Source organism: Eumetopias jubatus, unplaced genomic scaffold, assembly GCF_037043125.1.
Source record: "Eumetopias jubatus isolate StellerSeaLion01/CBP00866 unplaced genomic scaffold, mEumJub1_p1.0 scaffold_8, whole genome shotgun sequence".
Lineage (NCBI taxonomy): Eukaryota > Metazoa > Chordata > Mammalia > Carnivora > Otariidae > Eumetopias > Eumetopias jubatus.
In genome coordinates, this window is record NW_028274814.1 from 16,874,796 (window position 1) to 16,899,457 (window position 24,662).

At 35.1% G+C, this 24,662-nt stretch overlaps 1 protein-coding gene and 1 long non-coding RNA gene across 5 annotated transcripts in view; one reads left to right on the plus strand and one right to left on the minus strand.

Annotated features, from left to right (window-relative positions):
• MALRD1 (MAM and LDL receptor class A domain containing 1) overlaps positions 1-24,662 on the minus strand; it is an 835,513-nt gene that overhangs the window by 98,299 nt on the left and 712,552 nt on the right. The gene's annotated exons all lie outside the window — the stretch shown is intronic.
• LOC114217330 (uncharacterized) lies at positions 4,039-15,410 on the plus strand. The gene is made up of 3 exons (XR_003610959.2): positions 4,039-4,343; positions 13,220-13,281; positions 14,010-15,410. It is a non-coding gene; the product is annotated as an uncharacterized LOC114217330 (long non-coding RNA).

A 24,662-nucleotide genomic window follows, 5' to 3' on the forward strand; every position in this document is an offset into this window, starting at 1 on the left:
AAAACATGGGTTTTTGTTTTTTTTTTTGAAAAGATAAATTCAGTAAACCTCTAGCCAGACTCACAGGAGAAAAGAGAGTGGGCCCAAATAAATAAAATAAGAAATGAAAGAGAAGTTACAATTGACACTACATAAATACAAAGGATTATAAGAAACTACTAAAAACAATTACACACCAACAAATTGGAAAGCCTAGAAGAAATGAACAAATTCCTAGAAACAACCTTTCAAGACTGAGTCATGAAAAACACAGATAATTGAATAGATCATTATATAAGTGTTTAAATTGAATCAGTAATTTAAAAACTCCCAAAAAACAAAGTCCGGGATTAGATGGCCTCACAGGTGAATTCTACCAAACATTTAAAGAAGAGTTAGTACCTACCCTGCTCAAATTATTCCAAAATATTGAAGAAAAAGGAACATTTCCAAACTTATTTTATAGGCCAGCATTACCTTGATACAAAAACCAGTCACCAAAAAAAAAAAAAAATTATAGGCCAGTATTCCTGATGAATATTGTTGCAAAAATCCTCAACAAAATATTAGCAAACCAAAATGTATATTAAAGGAATTACACACCATGATCAAGTGGGATTTATTCCAGTGATGCAAGGATTGTTCAACATCTGCAAATCAGGGGTGCCTGGGTGGCTTAGTCAGTTAAACATCCAACTCTTGATCTCAGCTCAAGTCTTGATCAGAGTTTAAGCCCTGCATTGGGTTGGTCAGAGTTTAAACCCTACATTGGGCTCCACACTGGGTGTGTAGCCTATTTAAAAACAAAACAAAAGTAACAAAACATCTGCAAATCAAGCGACATGATATCCCCCATTAGCAAAATGAAAGGTAAAAATCACATGATCTTAATGCATGCAGAATAAAGTAATGAACAAAATTCAACATCCATTTAGGATTAACAAAAAACTCTCAACAAAGTGGGTATAGAAGCACACCTCAAATAATAACAGCCATATAAGGCAAGCCCACACCTAACATCATACTCAATGTTTGAAAACTGAGAACTTGTCCTCAGATCAGGAATAAGACAAGGATGCCCATCCTCACCTCTTTCAACACAGTACTGGAAGTCCTAGCCATACCAATTAGGCAAGCAAAAGAAATAAAAAGCATCCAAAATAGGAAGGAAGAAGTAAAACTATCACTATTTGCAGATGACATGATACTATCTATAGAAAACCCTGAACACTAAAAAAAAAAAAAAAAAAAAAGATTCAAAACAAAAACAAAAAAGAAAACCCTAAAGACTCTATCTAAAACTCATAATAAATGAATTCAGTAAAGTTGCAGGATACAAATCAATATACAGAAATCAGCTGTATTTCTATACACTTAATAATGAAGTAGCAAAAGAGAAATTTCTTAAGAAAACAACTCCATTTACAGTTGCACAAAAAAGAATAAAATACCGAGGAATAGATTTAACCAAGGAGATAAAAGACCTATACTTTGCCTACTGCGAAACATTGATGAAAGAAATTGAACATGAGAAAGATAAATGAAAAGATATACTGTGCTCATGGGTTGAAATAATTAATATTGTTAAAATGTCCACAGTACCAAAAGCAATCTACAGATTCAATGTAATCCCCATCAAAATACCAGTGATGGTTTTCCCAGAACTAGAACAAAGAATTCTAAAATGTGTATGGAACCACAAAGACCCTGAATAGCCAACAAATCTTGAGAGAGAGGAACAATGCTGGAGGTATCACAGCCTCAGATTTCATAGTTACAGTAATCAAAACAGTAGGGTAGTGGCACAAAAGCAGACATCAGTGGAAGCACTGATCAATGATATAGAACAAAGAGCCCAGAAATAAACTCATAAATATATGGTAGATTAATCTATGACAAAGGAGTCACAAATATGCAATGGGGAAAAGACAGTCTCTCAATAAGTGGTGCTGGGAAAACTGGACAGCTACATGCAAAATTATGAAATTATTTTCATTACCACTACTTTACAGCATATCCAAAAATAAATTCAAAATGGATTAAAGATTTAAATGTAAGACTTGAAACCACAGAACTCCTGGAAGAAAACATAGGCAGTAAGCTGTTTGATATCAGTCTTAGCAATATTTTGAGGGGCTAGTCTCCTCAAGCAAGGGCAATGATAGCAAAAATAAACAGGTTGGATTATATCATACTAAGAAGCTTCTAAAGTAAACCATCAACAAAATGAAAAGGCAACTTACTGAATGGGAGAAGTTGTTTGCAAATCATACATTTGATGACGATTTAATATCCAAAACATATGGAATTTACACAACTTAATTTAAAAAACCAAACTACCTCACTAAAAAATGGGCAGAGGACTTGAATAGACATTTTTCCAAAGAAGATATACAGATGACCAAGAGACACAGTGATGCTGAACATCACTAATTATTAGGGAAATGCAAATCAAAACCATAATAAGCTATCACCTTATACTTGTTAAATTGGTTTTTATCAAAAAGACAAAAAATAACAAGTATTGGTGAGTACGTGGAGAAAAAGGAATCCTTGTGCACTGTTGGTGGGAATGTAAATTGGTGCAGCCTCTATGCAAAACATTATAGAAGTTCCTCAAATGATTAAAAATAGAAATGCCATATAATCCAGCAATTCCACTTCTGGGTATTTACCGAAAGAAAATAAAAACACAAATTTGAAGAGATATGTGCTGCCTTATGTTCATTGCAGCATTATTTACAATAGCCAAGATATTGGCTAAGAAGCAACGTAAGTGTTCATTGACAGATGAATGGATAAAGATGTGGCGTTATGTTTGTGTGTGTGTGAGTGCACATGCACACATGCACACACACACACACAGGAATATTACTCAACCATAAAACAGAAATGAAATCTTGCCATTTGTGACCACATGGTTGTACCTAGAGGGTATTACGCTAAGTGAGGCAAGTCAGACAGACAAACACAAATATGTGATTTCACTTCTCTGGGGAATCTAAAAATCAAAACAAACAGACAGAACAGCAACAGACTCACAGATACAGGAAACAAACTGTTGTTTACCAGAGGGTTAGGGTCTAGGGGGCAAGCAAAATAGGTGAAGGTGATTAAGAGGTACAGATTTCCAGTTAATAAAACAAATAAGGCGTGGAGTATAATTATACCCCCATATATACCCCTATATTCCAGCATAAGGAATATAGTCAATAATACTGTAATAACTTTGTATGGTGACAGAAGCTAACTGACTTATTGTGGGTATCATTTTGTAACATATACAAATATTGAATTGGGGCGCCTGGGTGGCTCAGATGGTTAAGCGTCTGCCTTCGGCTCGGGTCATGATCCCAGGGTCCTGGGCTCAAGCCCCATGTCCGGCTCCTGGCTCAGTGGGCAGCTTGCTTCTCCCTCTCCCTCTGCCTCTCCTCCTGCTCACGCTCTCTCTATCTCTGTGTCTCATATGAATAAATAAAATCTTTAAAAAAATAATAAATAAAAATAAAAATATCGAATCACTCTGATGTACATCTGAAACTAATAGGATACTGTAGGTCAGTTGTACTTCAGTATAAATTCTGGGATGTTTAAGTCTTATAAGTTTATGATAAACATAACTTTGAGATATTTAAATCTGATAATTTTAGCCTTTTTCTCTTATTTGAGCCTAAAATTTTTCTTCCTTTGGGACCATTAGTAAAAATTAATGTACAAGATAAATACAGATGGCATTTAGATGATAATATGAGTAGAGAGCAGTTCCTAGATGCCTTCTAATTGGATATGAAAACTATGTAGCACTATTATTCTGACAATTTCCTTATTAGTTTCTTTCTTTTCATTTGAAAAACAAAACAAAAAATTATTGAATAATTTCCACATCTCAGCTCTTTTGCTGTGTAATACCATGAATGCAGTTATTTCTAAATTGTGTAGAAAGGGGAAAGGAGGAAACTAGATAAGTTCAAGAAATGAAATGAAAGGAACTTTTTAACCACAGAGTAACACTGACCCAGAGAGATATGGATTAGAATTAGATGCTGTTGGATACCACATTTTCCAAAATAGCATAGTGCTATGAAACTCCACAAAATAATCTGATACAGAACATGGTCAGGGTAGAAAGGAATATTAATAAAAGTTTCAGTGTTCAGTTTCAATTTCTGAAAGACCTTGTTGACATGTATTTATTTAAAAAACTAAAACAGACTTTTTTTCTTCCCTTTCCCTTTTTCAGGATTGGAGACACCTTTGGATTAGATTAGACTTCAGGGAATACCACCTAAGGAGTAGAACATAAAGAAGCAAAGAAGCAGTACCCCCTGGTGGGCATCATAGTCAATGGGGAGTCACTGCAACAGGTATGCATTGAGGGGAGGGGAGTGACCTGAGCTAATTTCAATTTAATTTGTGCAGCTCAGCTGTAGAAATAGACTCTATCTCCACTACCACCACTCCTGAAAAAAACCCCAAAATTCTGATATATTAATACAAAACCACACATTGACTCTTTAAGGCAGTAGCAACTCTGAGGTTTAAGTAATGCTGACTTAAAATACATCTTGTCTCATTAAGTTAAAAACATTCAAATTATCTATTCTGAAAGTGATACAGTGGTTAGCTTCTGGCCAGAGGCATGCACACTGCAAATATGATAGGAGAAAATACTAATGTTCAACTGTTATACATTCACAATCTCTTATTTTAATTCCCTCTGCCAATAAAATAATTTGTATATGTCATTTCTCACGCTGATTTTATGCTAAAAGACTAGAAATATATGCTGATTTCTGTGTGCTAAAGGAATGGAACATTGAGATGTCAGTCACTCCTTCAGGGATCAAAAAACTCTGATTTTTGAAGTGTGATTTTATTTCTATTGACTGACTGGCTGATTGTATATTTCCCAAAATGTATAGTTTGAGCTAGGGAACAGTTGCTTTAAAGGGTATGAGAACCTCCTTCTATAGTGGGCAGAGTGTTATTTCAAAGGATTCTTGTGGGAATCTAAGAGATGTATCTGTTGAATTTGAACTACTTCATTTCAGCCATTTTCCCAATTAAGACCATTTAAAGATGACTGTACCCTGCCACGGTTCTACAGAAAAATAAACACATTTTCTTCCATCTATGTACAACTGAACCCTATTAGGTGATACAATGGATGCTTTTTCTGAAATAAAAACAGTCTCAAGACTACATTTTTTTCTTTCCTACGTACTTTTTTTTTTTTAGGAGAAAAATGTTATATGTTTTGACACTATATCTGCCTTTATATTTGACCTTCTGGACCATTCCTCACTTCCATTTCCTAACTATTACTTTCTGTTTAGTTGTATGCCTTTGGAGCTCTGAGCTATTTCTTTTCTTCTTTTTTTTCCTCAGATAAAGCAGAGTTTAAGAATTTAGTTTTCGGGGTGCCTGAGTGGCTCAGTCGTTAAGCATCTGCCTTCGGCTCAGGTCATGATCCCAGGGTCGGTCCTGGGATCAAGCCCCACATCGGGCTCTCTGCTCCGCAGGAAGCCTGCTTCTCCCTCTCCCACTCCCCCTGCTTGTGTTCCCTCTCTCGCTGTGTCTCTCTCTGTCAAATAAATACAATCTTAAAAAAAAAAGAATTTAGTTTTCATGAGGCTTCAATTAAAAAAAACAAAAAAACAAAAAAACCCTAGCCTTCCTGTTACTCTGGTCATCCACATGACAAAAAGGAAGTTAAACTGTTTGCTGACATGTCTCTTATGGTTTGAGTCTGAGCTTCCTTCACGGGGAGTCTTGCCAAACACTCGGCTTCCACAGACAGTCTTTTGTGGGAGGTGACCTCATTGGAATCTAAGAGCAAAGGCTAAAAAAAAAAAAAAAAAAAGCCATAATAATTAAAAACAAACCCTACTCTGGTGAAGGATTGCTTGGTTCACATTCCTAAAGTAGCTGGAAATATACTTCCTGGATAGTTTAATAGAATAGTAGGTCTCTTCTCTTAAAAACAACTCTTCTTCCAGATATTCAAGCTCCGGCTTACAGTGCCACCATCTTCCAAGTTATTGGAAAGGGTTTAGGATAATCTTTGATTTTTTCTTCTTCTCCATCATCCCTCACTCATATTCAGTTAATTATTAAGTTCTAACATATCTTTTCCAGAATTAATCTTCTGCTACTCTTTTACTATAGTACCACTTTACTTTTAGACTAGCGGTGTGCCTGTAAGTTTTATGGTTAATTTCAGTCTCTAAACATTCTCTTCACTTGGTCTCCACTCTGTTTATCTTGTGCCTTTAACACACTGGACATGTTTTCATAATCCATGACGAGAAACCAATAAGGAAAAAAGTGTCCATTGGCCCATGATCTTATTCATTGCTTCGTCTAAATTCTTACCTTAATACCATATCCTTGGGCATCCCTTTTGTTGACCATTAAGGGCTAAAAACTTTGCCTTCTCTCCTGAATTTCTGATCTGTCATGTGGTGCTGTCTTTCTAGCACCAAGTGGTTCCTTTCTGGGAAAGTGATCTTAAACTTGTTTTGTAGGGCGCCTGGGTGGCTCAGTTGGTTAAGCGACTGCCTTCGGCTCAGGTCATGATCCTGGAGTCCCGGATCGAGTCCCACATCGGGCTCCCTGCTCAGCGGGGAGTCTGCTTCTCCCTCTGACCCTCCCCCCTCTCATGTGCTCTCTCTCTCTCTCTCATTCTCTCTCTCTCAAATAAATAAATAAAATCTTAAAAAAAATAAAAAAATAAAAAATCTTGTTTTGTAGATTGCATCTATCCAGGCATACCAGTACCCTGACTTAGCCCCAGGTGCCCATCCCATCAAGTGGTTGGTATATCTGTTGATTCATTTGTTATTTCTGTAAAGGGAATGGGACACTAACCTTCCTAAAATGGAATTTTGACAATTTGATTAATGTAGTTAAAAGCCATCAATGACTCCCCTTTGACTGCGATTCTGGAACCAGGTAGACCCAATATCCAGTTTTGTCACTCATGAAGTGGCAAGCTATGAACCTCTCTCTGACTAAGTTTCTTTATCTGGTAACAACTGATAAATTGTTTGCAAATATTTCACTTTTGATTTTTGCCTTTGTGTTTAGAAGTAAAATTGGTCTATACTTTCTTTGTCCTGTCCTTATCCACTGTTGGTATCAACATGATCCTGTCTCATAAAATGAGTAGGATGGTTTTTCCACTTCCTTTCCTTTTTCTGTAATAATTGGCGCAAAGTATTTATGTTCTATGAAGATTTAGTAAGTAAACTTCATCTTAAAAAATCATCCGATATGGGAGCTTCCTTTTTAATTATTTATTAAGTTAACATATATTTTCTTCAATTTTCTTTTTTTATATTTTACATCTTTTCATTATGTGCTTTTCTTGACTAATTTTTACAGATATACTTTATTTTTTGCTTGCTATTTTTCTTACTTTTACTTGTGGTTTTCCATTTCCACTTATAGAGTCCCCCTTGACATTTTTTTAAAAGATTTTATTTATTTATTTGCGAGACAGCGAGTGAGAGAGAGCATGAAAGGAGAGAGGGTCAGAGGGAGAAGCAGACTCCCCGCCGAGCAGGGAGCCCGATGTGGGACTTGATCCAGGGACTCCGGGATCATGACCTGAGCCGAAGGCAGTCGCTTAACCAACTGAGCCACCCAGGCGCCCCACCTTGACATTTTTTTTTAAGTTTTTATTTAAATTCCAGTTAGTTAACATACTATGTAATATTAGTTTCAAGTATACAATATAGTGATTCAGCACTTCCATACCACACCCTGTGCTCATCAGGACAAGTGTACTCCTTAATCCCCATCACCCATTTCCTCCATCCCCCTGACATTCACTTCCCCTCTGGTAACTGTTAAGTTTGTTCTCTATAGTTGAGTCTATTTTGTTGTTTTCCTCTCTCTCTCTCTCTCTCTCTCTTTTTCCCCTGCTTTGCTCATTTGTTTTGTTTCTTAAATTCCACATATGTCTTTTTCTGATTGCTTATTTCACTTAGCATAATACTCTCTGCCCACTGATGGGTGAATGGATAAACAAAATTATGGTAGGTATATCCATATAGTGGAGTATTACTTAGCTTCAAAAAGGATGGGAATTTGGATGCATACTACAACATGGATGAACTGTGATGCATTTTTATACTAAGTAAAACAAGACAGTCACAGAAGTACAAATACTGCATAATTCCACTTATATAAATTTAGAGTAGTCAAATTTATAGGAGACAGAAAGTAGAAGATGGTTGCCAAGGGCTGGGCATAGGGTGGGGAGTTATTATTTAATGGGTAGGGTTTTAGTTATATAAGATAAAAAGTATTCTGGAAATGGATGGTGGTGATGGTTGCATAACAGTGTGAATATACTTAATACTACTTTACACTTAAAAGTTGTAAAACGTACATTTAATGTTATATATATTTTACTGCAGTAAAAAATTAAATAAATTAAATAATTAAAATAAATTATTTAAATAAATTAAATAATTAAGTAAATAAATATTGTATAAATATAGTATTTCTCAAACAAATCCTAATTTTGGAATGTCTAACTTCTGAAATGAAAAAAGGAATTTAGCACATAAAACTACCCTCTGAACTCCTTCCTCTTTTCAGTGCTATTCCTTTCCAGATGTTAGTTCTGAGTTTTTAAAACAAATTTAAAACACGGGTATTATTTTTAGTGTTAATAGTTCATAAATATATGGAAGAGCGTACCAATTTTTTAATCATCACTGTTTTGTGCATCCTCACTTTCACTCTGGGATAAACGTTTCATTTTGCTTAAGTATTTACCAAGGAATTATTTTTTTTATTGGAAAGTCTATGTATAGTAAATATTCCTGATCTCTATGATGGAGAATATTTTTATTTCAGTTTGGCAGGGCATGAAATTCTAATTTGACAATTATGTTCCCTTAGCATTTTTCCTCTGTTACCATCTGGTATCTATATTCCTGAGAGAGTTCCATGGTCAGTTTAATTAATAAAACTTCAAAAGTACTGTGTGTATTTTCTTCTGCTTTAAAAATATTCCCTTTCTCCTGATATTGTGCAACTTTCCTATGCTACATTAAGCTGTGGATTTTAGTTTTTTGTTTTGTTTTGTATGTACATGTGTGTGTAGTATTTTATGTGCTAAATTTAAATACATGATTTTATTCAAATCAGAAATATTCTCAGTCACTTTTCAATATGGCTTTTCTAATATTCTATTGTTCTGTTTTTAGAAATCATAGTGGCATATATGAAGCTCATTAATCTGCCCTTTATATGTCTATGTTTTAAATATTCTTTCATATTTTTAAATCTTTTTGTTTCTGTTATATTCTGAATCATTTTTAAAATATCTTCTGATCTATTAATTCTCTCTTCAATTGTGTTCAACTTAGATTCTATTTTAAATTTCCACGATTATTTTTTAGTCCAATTTTTTAAAAAATTATAACTGCCTAATTACTTAAAAAAATTCTTTTACATTTTATGGATTGTATTTCTTCCTTTAGATTTTTGAGGATCTTTAACATATCTGTTTTAAACGTATTTTAAATTGCTTTTTAAAATTTTTATTTCACTAGGATTGTACTTCCTGTTGATTTTGCTTACTGTCTTTTTTATCATTAGATTTTCTTATTGCCTTGGAGCTTTATTTTGTGAACTCATCCTGAATTGGCATTATCTCTCATGAATCCCCCCATGGAATGGTTTTAGGTTACTTTTCTTAGCTTGTACTCCATTGTCCAAGTCTTAGTGTTTCAAGGCTTCAGGGCTGGCGTGATACTACAGAGCTCAAATATGCAGTTCTTGCTCCCATCAGTAGCTTGGGCCAAGTACTAGTTGCAGTGCGATCTGTGTTCTTGCTATGACAGGCATTCTCCTTCACAAAAAGGTACAGATCAACACCACAATTGCAGTTTTTTCCATCCTGATTTCATGGGTGCAGAATCTTGCTTGCATACCTTGTTTTATATGTTCTTCCACCAAACTGGAAGTACATCTAGTACCAATTCTTCTACAAGAATCAGATGTCCCGCCAATTTGTCCTTTCTGTAGTCCGTTTTATTTGGCTTTAACCAAATAAATCTCTGGAATCAAACCCTTCTTACCAAATATTTACAGCTTACTTTTTTATAGCCTATTATTTTTTATAGCTCTGCGGTGATATTTGAGGACCCCAGGCTAGTTCGTCCCACTCAACCTGTAGATGAGTTCTATGGAAGAGACTTCTCAGCACCTAGCCATATCCATTCTCTCCTTCTTCCTCACCAGAAGAACCCTGAAAAATGCCCAGCTGAAAAATTATTAAACCTGTACATTGCATAAGCATGGCTTTTGGGATATAATAAAAATAAAACCCCTTTTGTCTTCTGTGGTCTTTAAATCTACTACATATAAATAAAAATTCTAACAGACCTCATGACTGTCCTGCTCAGTTTAAGTAAATGAGTAAGGTGATGGTCACTTTAAGTGATAAAAGCATCATTTTGGTAATTTAAGTGCTCAATCTTATGTAATAATCAAAACCACAAACTTAAGGTTGTGTTTCTTCCCTTCTCTTAGGAGGGATCAGCTTTAGAATGGTTGCCACGTTTCCAGAACTCTTCACTTGGCATTTTCTTTCTCCCTCAGCCCCTCCTCTCCCACTGCTTCTGGTCCATCTGTCACTGGAATCTGGGAAGCAGATAAAGAACATCCTTCCTTGAGTTGCGCTTCCAGTTCTCTGGGCCCAGCAAGTGTATAAAGAATCTTGGGATTTTTCAGAAGGCTGTCTTGTCCTTCTACTTTGGGGTCTCCTCAACTTCTGGCAAAACTACTCTGGTGAAACATTTTTTGTTTGTTCGTTTGTTTAAAATTACCAGGGTGACATTACTAATTGAGTATAATATTGTCTCCAGGATTTATATACTTTTGACTTACTTCTAGGGGAGGCAAGGCCCCAGCTACTGTTCCACTGTGCCCTGCCACTGTAGGGCAAGAGCCACCACCACCACGCATCTCCAGACGTCTCATACGCATGACAAACACTAGTTCTATGAGCTCTTACAACTATAGGAACTACAGCAGTGCTCTCTGAGAATTCTCTTTGAAGCCAATCTCACTGTGCTGTTCCTTGAGGAACAGGGTGGGACTCAGCATGGCCAAGAAGTTTTCATAAATCAACTCCCTCAAAAGTCTTCCCTCAACACTTCTAATAGCCTCAATGTTGCACAAGTTGTCTAAAAATGAGTCTCTTTTAACTTGATATTCTTATTCCAAACTTCCGCTAAATTTCTTAGGGAAAGGAGATATATGCAGAGATAGTTTTGTGAGATTATGGTTAAGCTCCCTTTTCCTTTCTGGTTGTTGGTTGTGGGTTTTTTTGGTTTTTTTTTTTGTTTGTTTGTTTGTTTGTTTGTTTGTTTTGAGTTGTCTAGGAAGGGGTTTTGATGGAGTACCAGCCCAGACTGCAAACTCAGGAAACAATCACAGATTTGGTCTGGGCATTCTTGAACAAGTGAAATAACAAGTGAAATAATGTATCTCTAGAATTTTATAAGAAAAATAATTTAACTTTAGGTTTTAATTTCACTATAGCCAGGTATCTTTTACTAGAAGCTGAATGGGCTTTCTAATTGATATGCATACTAAGATAGAGAGATGTTCAGAGAATTGCCAAGGTCAATGGGCTGACTCAGACCCCTTTCGATGCCCTAATCTATGGGCTGAGAGAAAAATGCTAAGGACTACATCCTTATCTCTGTTCCTTTGTCGGCTTTCTGTTGGGTTTAGCCAATGGAAGACAGAAGCTGGAGCTTGGGCAGTAGAAGGAGAGAAAATTTGAGTATGTTTTGTCTGTTTCCTCCAGCTTCTCTGCCTGGGCAGTTGTTTCAGCCTTCCCCAACTACCCTTCCAGCTTGAACCTACCCCCCTCCCCAAACACACACACACAGCTCTCACTGGGAAATGGTTATCCATGATCTACCCCTTGTCCCTCCAATTTAGGCTTTTTACTGCTGCTAGTCTCTTAGAGTCTCAACATCCCTTGTCATTAATTTAATCTTGCCTATATACCATCATTAAAGTAAGTATTCTTGAAAGTTTTGTTATGTTATCCATCTGGGGTGAATTATCCTTCCTGGTGAGTCCCTGACTAACTCTACTATATAAGTATTAAATATAGTCAAGGCAGAACTTCTAAGTCTAGTCTTCTTCCTTTCCTTATACCGCACAGTATTTCATTAAACTTGATTTTCAATGATTAAGTTTTATATATTGTGATGTTTTACCATAAAAAACAAAGAAACTTGGCAAAATACTTGCCAATATGGATATATATGTGTGCACACTAGGGTGATTTATCCTAGTGAATGATATATTATAAAAATAATATATACCATTTGTCAACATATATCTTTTTATTTTCATACTTGTATTCCCTCAGCATCATAAAATGCACATGTATCCAACAGGAAAATACAATGCATTATAATTTACCTTGTTACAGAGAAATTTCTTATAATATCACTTTTAATTCCAACAAAATGGAAAAGAACAATATATGTAAAGCCTCATTTCCTATATTGAAGTCTTTTTTAAAACTAAACACATTTTTATTCCGATACTCTAACAAGAAAATAGTGTTTTTCAATGTTATCTACAAAGTAAAAAATGCAGTGTTTGCTTCAGCAGCGCATATACAAAGTAAAAAATGCAATTATTAGAAAATCTTTATTCCAAAATTAGAATTCTCTCTATATATTCAGAAAGCATGCCCCTTTAGTTCTCAACACTGTTAAATGGTAATGACACTAAAATGAAAAGATTTGCTGTAAAGTGATCTTATATGTTTTACTCTGGATCCTCAAGCAGTAAATTCAAAAGGGAATGCATTTCTCTTTGTTCAGTACCAAAATGCATGTTCTCTCCTTTTATCTTTTTCTTGCTGCCCCTGTGACATTTGCTACAAATGCATTTGTATGTTCAGTTATTGCCCCACACATAGAGAATGAAAAGGCAAGTAGACGTTCTATCAACACTATCACTATAATTTCTAGAAAATTATTTTTCTATATTGTGTTACATTTTCCAGTTTTTGCATGTACATTTCTCACAATTCTTTATTTTTTTGTACATAGTAAACAGAAGGATAATACGGATCTAGAGATTTATAGATTACATAAAATCTAGCCACTGATCATGAATGGTCATAATTTAATATTAAACTTGAAGACATAAATAATTTCCATTACCTCCTTCTTCCTCCTAGTGAAAATAAAGAAAATAAACCAAGTCTATGAAGAAAACAAAGAGCTGCCCTACATCTCAGAGGTATGGATGGACAGCAGATTAAGGCAATGGCAAACATAAACGAGGGCTTTCAGAGGATAAGAAAAGTCCCACGGGGGTTTCAAAATTAAAATGCATTGAACTACTTAGATCTGTCAACATTTCGCTAGTAAGAGGGATAGGTTCAAAAAGTTCTACCTCATTTGCTAGATCTTGCTTCTGTAAGGCAGAGATCAGCCACCTAGCAACAGCACAAAAGATTCTACTCTGACATAGTTAAACTCATGCTGGCTGAGCAGGAAGAAAAGCTATGTAGGACCAGGGCAGAGCTGGATGGCCTGCAGTTCCAGTGCCACTAGGGAGCCTGCTTTGGGAAACTGTGAAATTCATTCTGAGGAATGACTTTTTGTCAGCATTCTTCAAGGCTCAGGTCTCTGAGCGCCTCCCCTGGGCTGTGCCTCTCCCCTCCCCTTCAAGAGTACGCTGGACACATGCACACAGCACACACGGCAGAGAAAGAAAAGATGTCATTTCCAATCAACTGCTTTCCCATTAAAACTCAGCCGTGCACATGCTAGGAAAATTGATGAAAATTGTGTAGATTAAGAGGAAACATTTTCCTATGCAGCTCTTTTGAGATCAGTGAAGTAGAGAGGTTTTTCAAGTTCCTAATCCTTATAATATAGACAGCTATCTCTTGTTCTCTCTTTTAAAGCAAATTCTTTGGCATTAGATACTGCCCCAGAAATAACCCACCACTTTTCTTCCAGGAGGAAAGAAATATCTACTTAACAGTCAGGTCATACCAGAGACTTTGGAAAATATCTGGATCACAAACCCCTGTCACCAGTGACCAGTAAACGAAATCTGGGCCATGTCCTTCCTTGCAGAATGCCCTCCCTGGATGAGTCAACAGGTCATTCAAGAGACACTTACATCAAATTGTCAAAGCAATGCAATTTTCAGCTGTGAAAACTTATGCCTGGCATGAAAAGTCTAAACACAATTTTAAAGTTAAGTGTACAAACACATCACAACACTTTCTTTCTGGGAAAGGGGCAGAGAAGGAAAATTAGGTATTACTGTGCTTTTCATTTTCATGACTCTTTTGGCATATGTGACTGGAGAAGGATCCAGTTTTGGGAGTGAGGCAGGCAGGGAGGTTTAGTGAGGGAGGTTATTTGGTTCATCTTCAATCACATTCCTAGTCTGTCTGGCTTGTTTGGCTCTGCACAAGGCAGAAAGTGTGTAATACTTTCTGACAACAAGGGAAAAAAAAACCAAGGGACAGGCACATTTATCTTGGAGACACTGTTAAAAGCAGCCAGTTGGCTCTGCCTTTTACTGTAAACAATGTTATTATTTTTTCAATACTGTAACTGTTTTAAAGGCCTTTTTAAAAAATGCATTTCTAAGTTACAGAAGCAGTATTTAAAATAAAAATGGAGAAACTAAAATATGAAATTGCCCTATCTCCCAAAGCCAGTTTCCTTCTAGAGAGGTCACTTACAACTCCTAACAATTTGATGTGTACACTGCTAGACTTGTTTTTCGTTTTTTATATACACTCACACTTACACATCTTCTCCCCCCATAGAATTTTAATATGCATATCATTGTGGAATTTGCATTTTTCACCTAACAGGATACTTTTCTATGTCAGGATTTATATTTTCCATTTTAAAAACTGGTTTTATAAGATCACATTACACTATTTTGAACTTAAATTTGTTTTCAAAACAGTACTATAAGGGCACCTGGGTAGCACAGTCAGTTAAGCATCTGCTTTTGGCTCAGGACGTGATTCAGGGGTCCTGGGATCCAGCCAGGCTTTGGGCTCCCTGCTCAGCGGGGAGTCTGCTTGTTCCTCTCCCTCTGCCCCTCCCCACGCGTGTGTGAGCTCTCTCTCCCTCTCAAATAAAATCTTTTTAAAAAAATGGTACTATAAAATACCAATTTCAGCATGTTTACCTTCGTATTTCTTGTTAATATGTCAGTAGGCTAGATTCCTAGGACAGGGGTTGCTGAGTTAAAAAGTATGAAGATTAAAATCCTGAATGGGTATTTTCACTTTGTCTTTCCTAGAAGTTTCTCTTCCTAAATGTTGTACATTTTGTTGTATATTTAGTTTCCTAAACTATACAGATTATATTCATATAACCCATATATAAAAGTGCCAGTGTTTCTACATGCTCACAAATAGTGGATATTACTAATTTTTTTGTCACTTTTAATAAGTAAAACTGGGATTTCAAAGGTTTACTTTGCACTTAACCTATTAATGAATGTTGAAATTTTTTCAGGTATGTGTTGAGCATTTATATTCATTCTTCTGTGAATAATCTTTGTCTAGTTGTTTATTACATAATTTTTATTGCTTTGAGGGAACACTATATATAGATAATTAATATAATAATTAATCCTTGTCTATAGTATGTACTGTATAGCTTTCTTGTGGCCTGTTATCGTGTTATTAAAAAAAAACATCATATATATATATGTATATATATATATACATATGTGTGTGTATATACATACATATGATGTCTTTCACCACACTGCAGTTTTACTTCTGTTTGAGAACGATCATGTGATCACATTTTCAAATTTGTTCATCTTTTGTCTTATGGCTGCTAATAAACTTATAAGTGGCTTCCATACTTCAAGATTTAAAACTGGTCTTTTATTCTATATTCTCTCTAAAAGTTTTTATAATTTCACCCTTGTCCATACCTTTATTAAATCTGGAATTAATTCATTGTGTAAAATGTCAGTAATAATTTATATTCTAAATAAATGGCTAACCCATTGTTCTAATACAATTATTACTAGTCCAATCCATCCATTCTCATCAACTTGAAATGCTGCCTATTTTATCCTAATTTCACATAGCTACATTAATCTATGGCTGGAATCTTTATGCTTTTGCAATAGCCTATTTGTGTATTTCTGTCCTGGCTCCCCAGTATATATTACCAGGACTTTATAGCATACTTTAATACCAAGTACAACAAATAGCAATTCTTAATTTTGCTTTTAAATATTATATTTATGTTTACAGGGGGGCATTAAAATCCACTGGCCTGAAAAACCAACAAAAATCTAGAACACTGAAAATGTTCTTTGGTTGTCATTTGTACACTATTGAATATTGCTAATTCTAGAAAGTAAGTTCATGCATTTCTTTTTCCTAGCTATGTAATCAGGTCCTTGAGCATTCCTCATGTGAGCTTTGCAGTTTTCTGTATGTGGGTCTTCAACATGTACTGTTAAGTGCAGGCCTGCATATATTATAATAGGCTGTGAATATCTGCAATAATGTCTGTGTTTCTTCTTCTTCAATATGTTTAACTCTTACTTCTTTGTGCTTCTTTCTTTGGCTAAAACCTCTTGAGCAAATAGAATAATCCCAGTTGCTAACAGACCATTATTTTTCTTATTCCTGGCTTTAAGAGAAATGCTTTTAGTTTTTTGGTTATTTTTTTTTTAAGTAGATAGACACATTTAAATTTTTGGAAGAGAGGTACTACATCTTTGACTTTTCAAATTTCTACTGTGTCATTCAATCTACTCAACTTTAATACCTCCTCTTCTTGGGACAATTTTGGTAATTTATATTTAACCAGAAAATCATTTCTTCCATGTGTTGGATTTGAAAAACAGACACCCACATGGCCCCTCAAGCTTATAGCATAAAAGATATCTAAATGCCCTCCTCTTTAAATTGACTTTTTAAAATTTTGAAATGATTTTCATTTACAAAACATTTAAGTTTTTTATGAATATTTGTTAGTCCTTAGTGCTTGAGTACTGTGTTTGAAAAAATAACAGAGGCCATGATCTTAAATTTTGATGGTTTGTTCTGTATTCCACCTCATAAAGAACTATTGTTGGTTGCTATGGAGATGATTTTGATGATGTTAAGAAATTGGCGAACAGATTACTAATGCTTTCCATTTAGATACAACATTTAAAAAAATGCTCTTAAGTAAATAAAACACATATGAATTATACGTTTCAGCAACACAGAAGCCCTTTTCAGTTCACAGTTCCATGGTGGCAGAGGATGTTAGTTTCTTAGTGAATATCCATTTTCCTCTTCCCCCTTAGAAAAAGGTTAAAGTCATTTATTCGAAGTCATGGCATTAGTAAGTGGTGGATGGAGTTCATACCTAAACTCAGGTTTACCTGTTTTTAGATTCATATCCCAGTCTTCTTTTGTACATTGTACACAGGCTATGACTCACATGAATGTGGGTTCAGGGAGAGTTCTAGAGAGGAGGTTCTACACAGGTTGGGACATAAAAGATGAATCTAGAGTTTTGTTTTTTTTTTTCAAGTAGTCCAGGTGGGAAGGTATAAAATGGGCAAAAAGGAATGGGCAAAAAACATGAATGCCCACAGGAATAAAAGCGCATAGTGTGTTTTAAAAAAGCAGCAAATAGCCAAGTGCAAATAAAGCTTAGTCTAGATTTTCTGTAGGCATTCAATTCATATCTCTACTCACAGAATCTTGCAATCATAGAATCATGAACCACCTAGTCAAATCTCCAAAGAGGAAACATGCCACAGTGGTTGATAACCTAGGAGTATAAACCTTGGCCAAAAGAATCTGAATTCTACCATTTTCTTTCTTTTTTTTAAGATTTTATTTATTTATTTGAGAGAGAGAGAGAGCACAAGCAGGTGGAGTGGCAGAGGGAGAGGGAGATGCAGACTCCCCACCAAGCAGGGAGCCCAACACAGGGCTCCATCTGGGATCGTGACCTGAGCTGAAGGCAGACGCTTAACTGAGCCATCTAGGCACCCTGAAATCCACCATTTTCTTGCTTTTTGTGTCTGGGAAAATTACTTAAGTTCATTCCACTAAATCTCATTTCATTAACTGCTAAATTAGTATATGATCATCTGCCTTATAGGTTTATGTGAAGGCCAAAGACATGTCAAACACTTAAGAGGTTCTGACATGTTATTATGAACAATAACATCCAGATTTTTTTCTTAAGATTTTTATTTACTCATTTGAGAGAGAGAGAGAGGGAGAGAGAGTACAAGCATGAGCAGGGGGGGAGAGGCAGAGGGAGAAGCAGACTCCCTGCTGAGCCGGGAGTCTGAGGTGGACCTCCCTCCCAGGACCTGGAGATCACGACCTAAACCCAAGGCAGACATTTAACCATCTGAGACACCCAGGCACCCCTACTCTCCAGATTTGTAACATTTGAGTCAAATGAAAGAACTACAGGATAGTTCCAGTAACTATTCTATATTTCTTCATTTTCCTTTATGCTGCCCCCCACAACACCTTTCTACACCTGGCTAAAGGGACACTCTTTAACTGTTCCATATTCTAGGTATACCCCACTGTGTGGATATGCCATAGTTTATTCAACCACTCTCCTATATGTAGATATTTAGGTTGTTTCCAATATTTTGAAATTATAAGAATGCTACAGTGAGTAACTCTGTTACTCTCTATTCTTACAGTGTTGGAGTTGTACCACCAGTATAAATTCTAGAAGTGGAACTGCTAGGTAAAAAGTATATGGATATATGGTTTTTTTTAGATATTGCCAAAATCACCTCCATAGAAATTATACCAATTTCCATTTCCGCTAGCAAAATGCTTGTTTCTTCACATCCTTACTGATAGAATATGTTGCTCATCAGAGAGGTGAGAAAAAGCATGTTAGTATCATTTAAATTTGCCTTTCTGTTATGAAGTTGAATTTTTTTGATATGTTTGATCATCATTTTATATATTTGAAAAAATAATAATTATCAGTTTTTTTAATATGATGTTTGGTCTTTTCCCATATCTTGAAATAGTTAACTATAAGGGATATTTCCTTTTTCTGAGATTTATGAGATAAGCATTTCCTTTCAGGTTGCCATTTACCTTTTGATATTGCTTATGGTATTTTTGTACCAGGCAAAATCTTATTTTTAATCAAATTTTTATGTAAATTTATTGGTTTTGTCTTCTGTTGCATTTGGTCTTGAGTCATTGAAAAAAGCATTTTCTTACATCCAGAGTATAGAGAAATTTACCATGTATTTCTCTAGTATGTGTATGGTTTCACCTTGCATTCTGCCCCACCTGAAGATTATTTTTATGTGTGTATGGTGTGATGTATGGTTCTAATTTTATCTTTTTCCAAATAGCTAACTAGTTGTTCTGACATTTCTTGTTAAAAAGTCCAACCTGTCCAGTGATTTGAGATGCCATTTTTGTCATTTACTAAATATTCATATGCACTTGAATATATTTCTAGATGTTCTATTTCATTCACCTGAAATGTCTTTCAAGTGTCTGTACCACATTGCTTTAACAATAAGAGCTGTATTCCATTAAACTAGTAGGGCTCCTCAGCCCCTAATAGCTTATGTTTTTCCGTGTTTAACCAGCCAGTCCTGTGTTCATTTTCCATATGAACTTTAATATCTAATTGTTTAACCCCACAAAAAGCTTGTGGGTATTTTTGTTGGAATTGCATTAAATATATGGATTAACCTAGGAAGAATTAAGATCCTTTCTATTTTGAGCCAGCTCTTCAGAAGAGAAAATATGCTTCTACTTGTTCAAGTCTGGGGATTGTTTTTATCATAGAGGTGTGGTTTTATTAAATTTATTCCTAAATATTTTATCTTTTTTGTTTTTATTGTGAATACATTTTCTTTTCCTTTGCCCCTCTAGTTTTGTTTGTGTACATACACAGTTGTCTCTGAATGCTAATTTTATGTCCCCCAACCTTACTTACTGAATTGTTTTTAATTTTTTAATAACCTTTTATGATTAATTCCCTAGGGTTCTCCTGAGATACTATCATGATAATTTAACTTCTTTATTCTTTTTTTTTTTTTTTTTTTTTGAGACAGAGAGAGACTCTCAAGCAGACTCCACCCTGAGCTCGGAGCCCAACGTGGGGCTCGATCCCATGACTCTGAGATCACGATCTGAACCGAAATCAAGAGTCAGACGCTCAGCTGACTGAGCCACCCAGTCCCCTTTATTAATTCTTATGCTTTTTTTTTTTATTTTTGGTCAAATTGTATTGCCTACTACCTCTCATTTGATATTAAATATCAGTGAAGACAGGGGTCATGTGTGCCTTTGTTCCCAATCTTAATGGTAATGTCTCTTATAATTCTCTATCAAGTAAGATGCTGAATTTAAGAAGGATTTATATCAGTTGGATACCAATTCATATTTTCCTTATTGCCTTTTAAAAAAATATCAGGAATGATAACTGAATTTTGTCAAAACTTTTTTTGCAACTCTGAAGACAATCACAATGGGTTTCTTTGTTTCTTTCCTTTCAGAAGTCTAATACTAAACTAATTATTTGGTCTTTTTCCCTAGAGGCCATGAGGATATGTGTGTGTGTGTTTATATATATATGTGTGTGTGTAGAGAGATAATATTAGGCAAAACACCTGTCCCTCCCATTCTTGAAGGAGTATATTTTTCTTCATTTTGAAGTCCCATATTATTATTAGGATATGTCTTGGAGTTCCTGGCTTTGTGTCAAATTTCCCAGGTAATTTCTGGCCCTTTCATCATGTAAATTCATTCTTCTTTCATTTCTCAAAGTTTTCTTGGATTACAGTTTTAAATATTAGTTCAATTCCATTGTTTTATTTTCCTCTTTAGGGACTCCAATTATATATATGTTCTTTATCTTCCACCTCAACTACTTTCTCTTTGAATTATGTACTTTATCTCCTTTTTGTTCCCTTGGTTATTTCCCGAACTTTGTCCAGAATTCTTTAAAAGATTTAACTTGAATCTATCCTGTCTTGGGAGAATGGTTATAATTTATTCTTTCTTTTCTATTTCATTTCCTTCCTGACTTCAATCAATTCTTATTTGATTCTTATTGTTTTGTTATCCAATTATACTTTGACTTTAAAATCTCAATTAACTTTTACTCCCCACCCCCCCATTTCCCTAAATTTAACTGAATTAATATTTAATTCAGTTTGGAGTCAGGGTCTTGGAGTACTTTCTTTTTGGCTTCATGTTCCTTTGTTTTTGTTTGTTTTGTTTTGTTTTTGATGGGGAGAAGGAGAGTGTTCATAAGCTGAATTTTATTTTAAACAGTGGCTTTTTATAGAAGGAAAATTGCACTTATCTCTTCATTTCAAGGCCAGGGTTGAAGAGTTGAGGTAGTTTATAAGATTCCTAGTTTAAGAGCACCCTCTCCTGTCACTGTAGCAAAGTAGAGTTTCTTTAATGAATATTTTTCTATTTTGGTATCCGTTCTGTCCTACAAACTGGAGTGATTTTTTGTTTTTAGTATTATGAGCATATCATATGCTCACTCAATACACTGCTTGCTGCCTACAAAGTACCCAACGTTTCCTTTGTGATTGGCAGTTTGGAGTATGGTAGGTCATTTGCTCATATCTTAATACATTTTAGGAACATATTTAAAAGTACTGATACTCTTCCTTGAAATTTCAGGACTTTCCATTTGTGTTCATTCATTTATACTTCATTCAGTGTATTATTCAAATAGCTCTTACAATGTCAAGTGTGTGTTTCGGTCCTAGCCATGAAAAGGTGTGGAAAATATGATTCTTATTTTCTAGGACAATGGTCTTCAAAATGTTGCCCACGTACTCTGTCTTTAACAGTTAGAAATTCCAATTGACCATTTTCCTCCTTAACCTGATATTTTGACCCCTTTCTAGCAAATATTTATCCTAATTTAAAATAGTTTATACGTAGAAGCCTTTGATTATGTTTTCAATCTTTTCTGCACCAAAAATATGAACATAGGTTTTTTTTTTATTTTCAGTGACTGTAATTGTCCAAGAGTTATCCTTATGAAGAAAACTAGTAAAAACTGAAAATAAATTTTGATAGTCATAAAGAATAAAGTTTTAATTGGAAATATATTTCTTCATAGGATAGGACAGGTTTCAATAGGTAGTTTAGTAAAACTAATACTTGTAAAATAACAGAATGAGGGAAGCAATAGAGGAGCCCAGAAGGAGGAGTGAGGCAGTCTCTCTAGTTGGTCTGGGAAAGGCTTCCCAGAAAAATTGCCATTTATATTGGATCTAAAGGATTAAAAGGCATCTTTGGGGCAAGTAAGGTAGAAAAATAAAATTCTAAGTAGAGGGAACAGTGTGTGCAAATCTGAGAGAAAGAGAAGAATTTGCCCTGCCCAGGCAACAGGTCTTTTTGGACATGTCTAATCTGTAATGCCCATGAGACACCCAAATGAACTTTGGTGTCTTATTGGCAAGTGAATTTAAGAATGTGGAATCTAGTGGGATAGGGTAGCTCTTGATAAATTGTATTCAAAAATCTATAAATTAACCCAAGCTTTGATATTTTTCTGCCTACCTTCACTAACGTACATATCTATGAAATATACAATAAATTTATCTATATATGTATATATAGATAATTATATATGCATTAATTTGATATACTGTTTCCTATTTCTTTCTTTTAGCCTTGATGAATTGATTTTTTTTTCTTTGTAACCTCTTTCCTGCCCTTTGGAATTTATATTACATAGCTCAATCTGTTTTTCAAAGAAACAGATTGGTATATCAAAGTAATATAATAAGCAAGCCTCCTTAGGTGAGGAATAATTTTTCCCTATTTTGGCTCATGATTTGCTTCTTCAGCCCTCAGATATGGTGTTGGTCCTCAAGTAATGGAAAACCATGGTTTACCTAGTAGTTTTTATGCTTGTGGATAATTATAAACTTCCAACAACCTAAATGACCTTTTCCTTTTTCTTTTTTTTTTTTCTTTTTAAGTCTCTCTTCTCTAGGATCACAGGTGAAAACTGAAGGTCCTTTCTCAAGGCACCTTAGATCCCAAGAGAAAACCCAAAGGCTCTGGTGATAGGCCACCTTTTTGATACCATGAAGTTCTTATATTCACAATGCCAGGCTAAGAGAAGGGCTTTGGTTCTGTCCTTACCTCTTTGAGTGACAGAGACCTTGAATTCTCACACTTGGGAATGACAGGGGTTTGACATAAAGCCAACATCTTTCCATAGTGCTTTATATTTACTCTAAAACTTTGCATTCTAAAGCCACCCTCGTTTAACCTTAAATCCAAAAAAGAATACCTGTGTGACAGATGACACAAAATTCCATTGGAAATGAATTTGATACTAAATGCAACTAGAGATAATTTACATTGTTATTTTGCATTTCAGTAAGATATGTTGTGCTTAAAGAATTGTGCAAGTACAAGCCAAAGGATGGATGTTGCAAGATTATTTGTGAAAGCAAATATTAAAGAAAGAAACTAAAGAGCCATTAATAGGATTAATGAGGTTACTTAAAATGACGGACCCTACATTAAATATTGCAGACTACACAGCATAAAAAGGGATGATATAATATTCCGATGGCTAAGCTTTCCTATAGTATCTTCTGTATGTCAGACATGGTACCGAGTGTCTCACATATGTTAACCCCTTCTAGTCTCACAACCACCCTATGAAGTAGGTGCTGTTATCTTCTCCAGTTTGCCAGACAAGGAGCTGGACACATTAGATTGAGAAATTTGCTCAACACTGCACAGCTGGGAAGTGATGGCTCTAGAGCCATATGTACCGACATGGAACAACAGCACAATATTTAACAAAGAGAAAAGAAAAAAAAAAAACATAAACAAGGTGCAAAGTGAATGTGTAAAGTATAACTCATATTTCTGTAAGAAACAAATGTGTGCTTATGTGTGTACATGTGCTGGTGAAAGGGAAACCATATTTAGGTGGACAGAAACCATAATAATACAGAGTGGGATTTAGATGTTGGGGTTTCTACTTTTTGCCTGATACACTGCTGTAATGCCTTCTAAAAGTTTATTATAATAGACATATGGTTACTTTTGCACTTCACGGTTTTAAAGTAATTAGAGGTTGAATGAAGAAAATACCATATTATAATATGAAAAAAACCTCAAGTCATTTTTCACACCTATGTTGAAAAGAACACCAATTCCAAACATTTGTTTATACTGGTGGTGATTAGTTACTTCACTATTTGAAAAGTATTATTTACTATCAAAAATGCTATTTTAAAATGTTTGATTAATGAATTTCTTTCTACATTTTGCTGCATTGATTTCCTTCCTCTGGTCCCTTTGCCTCTTAATCCTCCCACTGCATGTTAGAGTTTTCTCATGTGAGAGAGACGCATTTCAGATGTCACCATCTGTATTTCCATTTTTAAAGTTTATTTAAGTACCAGAGGACATTGCCAAGAATGCAAAACTCTGTTTGCTTAGCTGAGACTAGCTACAATCCGGACAGCCTTCTTGCCAGTGCTAGAGAAGACAAAAACGCAAACCTCCTTACTGTAAATAGCTGACACTAAACAACATTATCCACTCAGCTGACATTCGATAGACATTATTTATGGCATCATTCTCAACTTCTTTCAGG